This window comes from Elephantulus edwardii, unplaced genomic scaffold, assembly GCF_000299155.1.
Source record: "Elephantulus edwardii isolate Elephantulus edwardi_28Jun2011 unplaced genomic scaffold, EleEdw1.0 scaffold00240, whole genome shotgun sequence".
Lineage (NCBI taxonomy): Eukaryota > Metazoa > Chordata > Mammalia > Macroscelidea > Macroscelididae > Elephantulus > Elephantulus edwardii.
In genome coordinates, this window is record NW_006399990.1 from 1911382 (window position 1) to 1920099 (window position 8718).

Genomic DNA, 8718 nt, shown 5'->3' on the forward strand with positions numbered 1-8718 from the left:
TCTTGGCACAACATAGAGAGCACATCCAGGGCAGTGTCTGTTTGTTGAAATATGTCAATTTGTATGCCTTCAACTCCTGGAGCTTTGTTTTTTGTCAATTCTTTCAGAGCAACTTGAACTTCCTCCTTCATCACCATAGGTTCTTGCTAATATGTTATTTCATGAAATTCTTCTGTGTCAGCCAATTCCTTCTGATACAGTGACTCTGTGTACTCCTTCCATCTGCTTCCTGGATCATTTAACATTCTACGCAAAGTATCCCTAAGTCTTGCCACCAGTGATGAGTTCAGCCTTTTTGATTTTCTGACTCCAGCTCTCTGCACATTTCATTATAGTATCCTCCTAAAATATGTGTCAAACTGGCGGTTCATAATTTTCCAGCCTTACATACTTGTCCTCCCTTTTGTGATCTGGTATAATTATATCATTTCTTGTAAATTCTAACCTTTATGATGTTAATGAGGAAACATTGTGGTATTTATGTTAATGAGACTGGACAAAATCTGCAGGATTAGTCATATCTTTTTTTTAAGGTTGTGTTTTTGTGGGGTTTGTTGTGTGTGTGTGTGTGCGCGCGCCGTCGAATCACATGCAAGTAGCATAGGAGGAGAGGAGGAGGAGATTGCCCCTCCTTCCCCAGTGGAGCATCTGGTAGATTCAAACCATGCACCTTCGGGATTGCAGAGCAGCTTCTTTAGGTCATACCTTAAATCTCTTTTGAGATATTAAAGAAATTTTAAAACTACCAGACAGAGCATATTCCAGTGGGCTTAGATGTGCAGTACCCAGATATTAACTGAATATAGAGAATAACAGAAAAATGTTTACCTGTTTTTTATTAACTGTGCAAAGACATTTGACAATGTGGATCATAATAAATTATTGATAACATTAAGAAGAATGGGAATCCAGAACACTTAATTGCATTCATGTGAAACCTGTTCATTGACCAGATTACATAGATAATGAATTAAAATGACACAAAAAGAAATGTCTCTTTAAAATGTGATATTAAAGAGGCATGTTGAATATACCATGAACTGCCAAAAGAACAAGCAAATCTGTCTTGAAGTGCAGCCAGGATGTTCTAGGAAGTAAAGAGGGTGAGATTTTTGTCTCACATTCTTTGGGTATGTTTTCAGGAAAGGATAATCCCTACAGAAGGACTTCCAAAGAAAAGAGAAAGACCCTTAGCAAGATGAATTAACACAGTAGCTGGAACCATGGGCTGAGCACAGCAGAAATTGTGAAGAGTCAGATAGTGCGTCATTCCTCTTTATCCATAGCAGGGTCACCAAGAGTCAAAGCTAACTCGCTGGCACCTACTAACAACAATCGCAGTCTGTGATGATTGAAACAAAATGCTGCTGGGTCCTGTGCCATCCTTACAATCAGTTGTAGACTGAACTATTGTTATAGATAGGACTTTTGTTGGCCAATTTTCAGAAGTAATTTGCCATGCCTTTCATTAGCTGTGTTCAACTCTGTTCAGTATCATAGTAATATAGAAGCCTCTACTGACAGATAGGTGTGGTTATGCATTGAGTACATTAGTTAAAATAATATTTCAATCTCCTGCATGGAAGTGTAGAATTCTACTACTAAGCTACCACAGCAATAAGAAAACTGGATGTATATCCACCTTTCCACCCTTATATTCCCAGGGCATAGCCTCAAGTCTGTGAACTAGAAAGGCTCTGTCAATATTCATCGAAAAGTTGAAAAGAATGGAAAGTAGGGATGTAAAACGAATTATTGGTCTAATGTTTGGCATCCATGAGTGCACTCATGCTCTGTTAGAGTTAGAAAATGTGGACATCTATACAAGAGATTCTGGTTAACATTATTTTTAATAATAACAGTTCATTAAATTAATTACAAGGTCAAGTTTAACATGTTGGTGAGTTCTAACATTATCACATCCTAATGTGAAGCTCGAACCTTTCATCCCAAATAACTTAATGCTGCTAAAATGAAGACTGGTAATTGCATTGGAGATTTTTGTGTTTCTTTTAAAAACTGAACCCTACCTGCTATTCAAGGCTTCTGTTAGGCTTCAGGGGTTTTTTTAATTTGGTTACAGAAAGAGAGCAGGTCAATTCTCAGTACAATGATTAAAACAGCATTTTTACCCCTTTCACCTACTCTTTCTTTATAAGTGAATCAGAGTTGACAGGCCTACTACAGCATTACAGGATCTAGCTGACAATATCGACTGAAAAGCAACTCCCTGGCTTATTTTCTGTTGACTTCATGACTGGACAGGCACAAATGGAAGCTGCCATTTTAGCTTTAATCCTTGATCCTGTCACAGTGTTAACCACTACCATAGTGGTTATGCAGAAAGAGATAGCAAGCTAGAAATAACAGCCTGACCATGGACATACTGAGACATTCACACAGCCAGAATTACCCTTCCACTTAGAGTTTTGCCTTCATATTATTCAAACTTTGTAAAAATGCATCCCAAATCTCTTATTAAAATAATTTTTGTTTAGAAAATTCTAAAATAATTTACAAAATTTATTTTTCTTAAATAATTTGGCTTTCTGTAAAATATTTCATTTACATCAGCAATCATATCAAATACTTAATTATTTCAAGTTGAGAAAGTGAAAAAGAAGGGTTTTCAAATTGAATATGATTTCATGACTAATGCATATAAGAATTATTAAAATTGGCAAAATATTTTGTTCTGTGATTATTTCATATTCTTCATCATGAGTTGGGTTTTGGGGAGCTCTGGTGGCTTAGTGGCAAGGAGCTGCAACTACAATCCTAGAGGTGCACAGTTCAAATCCACCAGATGCTCTGCCGGGGAAGGAGGGACAATCTCCTCCTGTACCAGTCAGACCTGATTTGATGAGTTGGGTTTTTTCCTTAAATTTTTATCTAATAGGAAAAAAAATATTTTTTCCCAGGTCTCACCATGATCCTTAAAAATTTCCTAGGCCATATTACAAAATGACAGTATCTTATATCCTACATTGAGTATATGTTGTTGTTGTTGTTATGTGCCATCGAGTCATTTGCGACTCATAGCAACCCTATATACAAGAGCCCTAAATGCCGTTCTATCCTGTGCCAACCTCACTGTCTCAAACACATTCATTCCCACCACTCCACTCACAAAATCAATCTCTCTCATCGAGGGTCTTCCTCTCCTGCACCGTCCATTTACTCTCCCAAATAGGATGTCCCTCTCCAAGGACCAATCCCTTCTTGCAACATGCCCAAAGTATGTCAGACGAAGCTTCAGAATCCTTGACTCCAGGGAACCTTCTAGCTTCACCCTCTCCAAGACAAACCTGTTTGTTCTCCTAGCAGTCCACAACAAACTATGGTTAACTCTATGAAGAATGGGAATCCCAGAACACTTGATTATGCTTGTGTGAAACCTATGCTTGAATCGGGAGGCAGTTGTCAGAACAGAGAAAGGACACACTGCATGATTCAAAATTGGGAGAGGTATATGCCAGTGATGTGTCCTATCTCCAACCCTTTTCAATCTATATGCAGAACAGATTATCTGGGAGGCTGGGCTTTATGAGGAGAAATGGAGCATCAGGATTGGAGGAAGACTCATCTATGTTATGCAGATGACACATCCCAGCTTGCTGGAACTGAGGAGGACCTGAAGGACTTCTGCAGAAGGTCAAGGACTGAAGTGAATATTAAATGCTATGACTCTGACTCTGACTCTGACTCTGACTCTGACTATGACTATGACTATGGATTGAAGCTCAACATCAAGAAAACAAAGATTCTCATGCTCAGCCAATTGGCAGCATCATAATAAATGGTGATGAGATTGAGATTGTTAAAAGCTTTGGTTTGCTTGGCTCCATAATCAACACTCTTAGCACCAACAGCCAGGAAATTAACAGACATATTGCAATGAGAAAGTCTTCTGTCAGAGACCTCTCTAAAGTACTGAAGAGCAGTGATGTAGTCTGGAGACTAAAGTGCACCTGATACAAGCCATGGTATTTGCAATCACTTGCTATACATTAGAGGGCTGGACAAAGACTAGGGATGATAAAAGGAGAATTGATGCCTTAGAGCTCTGGTGCTGGAGAAGAGTATTGAATATACCATACACAGCTAAGAGAACAAAAAAGTTCATCCTGGAGAGGGTGAAAACAGGCTACTTCTTGGAAGCAAAGATTTTGAAGTTTTGTCTGACATACTTTGGACGTGTTGCAAGGAGAAACCAATCCTTGGAAAGGGAGGTCATGCTTGAGAGAGTATAGAGACAGTGCAAGAGAGGAAGACCCTCAATGAGATGTATTGATTCAGTGACTGGGTTAATGGGTGTAGGTGTGTCAGAGACAATGAGATTGGCTCAGGATAGAGCAGGGTTTAGGGCTATTGTACACAGGATTACTATGAGTCACAGGCAACTGGACAGCACATAACAACAACAACACCACCACAATGGAATATTATGGTAAAGTGTTGTTTTTCATACTTTGGACATGTAGATAGATAAGGCTATTCCTTGCAAAGGGCATCATGCATAGAAAGATGAAAGGTAAGATAAGAAGATGAAGACACTCAATGAAATGGATTGACATGGCAACTTCAGCAATGGGTTATAGTATATCAGAGATTATGAGGATGGCATGGTATCCTGTGTTCAGGTCAGCTGTTCATAGGGTCATTATGAAGCCTACTCAACTTGATGGCACCTAACAACAACAATAAAGACTATTAAAAATTTGTGAAATACTGAAATATCATGGATGAATCCAGAACAAATTATGCTGAGTGACATGTCCGAAACAAAGGACAGATTATATGCAACCACTGTAATATAAAGCTAAAGAAAGGCTTATAAACAGAATCAATCTTGTTTCTCTAACTAACATGGATGGGAAGGGAAGGAGAGAGGAGTAAGTTAATAAATAGGTAAATTGAATGAAAGGATCTAAGATGCAATCACTAACTTCTCCTTGTGTGGAGCAAAGAAGACTAAATAGAGTAAAACCACACACAACAATTAATGCATAGCCTCAACTTCCATGACCCTGAAAACAGAAGACCTAGATCGTACCCAGCTACAATTCCTGATCACTCTGAAGGCGACCATAGAAGGTCCTGGACAGAATGGTAAATAAACATATAACAAAACTCAAAAATCATAGAAGTGGCATGTTAATCTGACCTAATAGAGACTGGTGGAACCCCTGAGGTGATGGACCTTCGCCATCCTGTGATCCTGGAATAGTGGCACAACTTTCACCAACCACACTGGTTAGGGAGTCCTTAGAAGAGTCAATCATACAAGATCAACAGGGCAGTATTTGACCAGGTAAAACTCAGAAGGCAAGAATTGATAGGCCAGAAAGGTAAATGGAGACAAGAGCTGCAGGGAGATGATAGGAAGATTGATGATACAATGTGAGTATTGTAATCAATGTGATAAGACGCAACATGTATGAATGGTTAAGTAGAAAACCACTCTGTTCTGTGACTTTTCACTCAAATTACAATAAAAAGCTGTTTAGTTTTTATTTCATGTTTCTAGGTTGCTGTCTCTTTGCAGTTATCGTGGAATAGATTAGCTAATTCTTGTTGTTAGCTGCCCTTGCATCAACCCTGACTCATAGCAGCCTTCAGTACAACAGAACAAAATTATTTTTGGTCATTTATCAACTTAATAGTCATCACATGTACAAGTTTATCATTGTCCCTAGTCATCAATTCATCTTACCCAAGGGTCTCTATCCCTGCTGGCTCTTTTCTTTACCAAACACAATGTTCTCCGGTGACTGATCCCTCTTGATGATTTGTCCATAGAAAGCAAACTGGATAATTGTTTTGCCATCATCTACTATAGATCCCTTGGCTTTTTTTCCCTAATCTATCTTAGTCTGGAAGCTCTGAGGAAACCTGTTCACCACAGGTAGCCATGGCTGTTATTTGAAATATCAGAAGCTCAACTCCCACATCATAATAACATGCCAGTCACTATAGTACAACAAACTGAAGGATGAGTTGTAGAAATCAATATTATCTGTACATCTAATCATTACAAGAGTGATAAAAAACCTGATGAAGAAACTACTAATTAGATATCCTGAAATTGTGCACAAAAGTAAAATAAAGTTGTTGTTGTTGTTGTTGTTGTTGTTATGTGCGTCGAGTCGTTTGCAACTCATAGCGACCCTATGTACAACAGCCCTAAACCCTGCTCTATCCTGTGCCAATCGCATTGCCTCTGACACACCCATCCTGATTACCCCAGTCACTGAATCAATCCACCTCATAGAGGGTCTTCCCCTCCTGCGCTGTCCCTCCACCCTCCCAAGCATGATGTCCCTCTCCAAGGACCTGTCCCTCCTTACAACATGCCCCAGAATCCTTGCCTCCAAGGAGTAGCCTGGTTTAACCCTCTCCAGGATGATTCTGTTTGTTTTCTTAGCAGTCCAGGGTACATTCAATACTCTTCTCCAGCACCAAAGCTCAAAGGCGTCAATTCTCCTTCTGTCCTGCCTAGTCATTGTCCAACTCTCTGATGATTGCAAAAACCATGGCCTGTATGAGGCGGACCTTAGTCTCCAGAGAGACACCGTTGCTCTTGAGTACTTTAGAGAGGTCCCTAACAGCAGACTTTCCCGTCACAATACATTTTTTTATTTCCTGGCTGCTGGTGCCAAGAGTGTTGACTGTGGAGCCAAGCAAACTGAAGCTGTGAACAATCTCAATCTCTTCACCATCCATCCTGATGCTACCAATTGGTCTAGTGGTGAGAATCTTTGTCTTCTTGACATTGAACCTCATGTTTTTATATGTGTGGCAGAGAAATTAATAGACTATCAACCCCATTCAGAAAAGGACTCAAAGGAAACCTCTCTGACCCCTTTACATATTAAAAACTCACTCCCATGTGACTCATTATGACCTTCCACCAAGTTTTCAAGACTGAAAAGAAATATGAGAAGAGAGTGCTCATCTTCTCTCTCTGATAGAGCAACTGGTGATTGGAAAGGACAGCGGTTGGATTAGCAGCGCAGGCTCAAAAGGGGTTATTTCATCACAGCTCCCGTCTTCACACATAGAGCCTACCAAATAGTTGAGATTCACAATTTTTACTGGTGTGAATTATAGTGAGTAACCCAGTGAGATTCTTCAGTTTTCACCTAAAAATTCTTCATGTACTAGTGGAAATGAATACATTGAAATATTTAAACTTGGGTTTGTGCTTCTTTTGTGTCCAGCTATATAAAAATTTCTAATACCCTAGAAGTTGTTAGTAAAAGTTGCTTTAATAATTTTTAATGAAATTCTATTCGTACTACATATAGAGAAAGCTTTGGTGGCCTAGTGGCAAGAATCTGTGCTGCAATTCCATATATATCCCACATATAACTATGTATGTATATATCTATAGTGTGTGTGTGTGTGTGTGTGTGTGTGTGTGTGTGTGTGTATATATATATATATATATATATATATATATATAGAGAGAGAGAGAGAGAGAGAGAGAGAGAGAGTTGTTGTGTCCCATTGCATCAGAACCAGTCCATAACTGACCTTCCAATGGGTTTTCAGAGGCAGTAAATCACACCATAGGTGACTGTTCATCCTTTTCCAAAGGAGTAGCTAGTGGATTTGAACTGTGTGCCTTTGGGATTGCAGTGGTTCTTACTACTAGGCCACCAGAGCTACACACACACACACACACACACACACACACGTTTACTCAAAGAGATTCTAGTTGCTATTGTTTCCCGGGGTGGGGGGGGGAACCAAACCAAAACCAAAAACTATATACATAGGGGTGCAAGGCAGAATACTAAAAAAAATCCAGGACATGATAGATCTATGTTCGCATTCCCTAACTGTTGAGTATTAGCATTCTGTACACTTTGAAGCACCTTTTTAAATGGCTGTTGGTGATTAGGTAATTTCCCTCTCCAGTTCTTCAATTTTTCTAAACCTCATCCCTTGAATTAAGTGCACTAATATTAATGTATGTAAAATAGCAAATATGGGAAAATGTGTAATAGCTTTTCTCCTTTCAGCAGTGACTTCATCAGTGGCTGCTATCACATGATGTCCAATCAGCTGAATAGCAAAGATGATAATTAATGTTTATTGAACATATTTCTTGAGTATGCCCATACTGGGCTAGCATTTTGCATATACTACCTTGGTTAATTTACACAGTAATAGATGAGGGCACATGGATTAAAAAACAAAAACAAAAAAATACCAAAGTAAAATCTCCGAATTAAGAAAACAATATAATTAGAATTCAAAGACCAGTACAGTCTGACTCAAGAACTCACACTTTTAATATCTGTGGTTATTTACCATTGAATTGAAACCACCCCATAGCTGAAAAGGGGTTTTCAGAGGCTGTAACTTGCAAGGGGGGAGATTGCCCATTTTTCTCCTATGTTGCAACTGGTGGACTCAAACCACTTGCCTTAGGGTTAGGAGTGCACCTCCTCACCACTAAGTCACATCTAGACCAGTTTAAAGAAAAAGAGTTTCTTTACTTTAACTTACTATTTAAAGATTACAGGTATAGACCAATTTCATAGAATGGTAGGATAAAAAAAAACAAAAGTTAGTTGGATTTCTCTAGAAAAACAACAACAACAAAAACCACAGAAAAGAAAACTAAGAAAGTAATACCATTTACAACAGCCAACCACAAGAAGAAATGTCTTGGCATAAATTTAACTAGACACACAAAATGCCTTT

At 38.8% G+C, this 8718-nt stretch overlaps 1 pseudogene; it reads left to right on the forward strand.

Annotated features, from left to right (window-relative positions):
• The first annotated feature begins 5024 nt into the window (after window positions 1–5024).
• LOC102859920 overlaps window positions 5025–8718 on the forward strand; it is a 26327-nt pseudogene continuing 22633 nt past the window's right edge.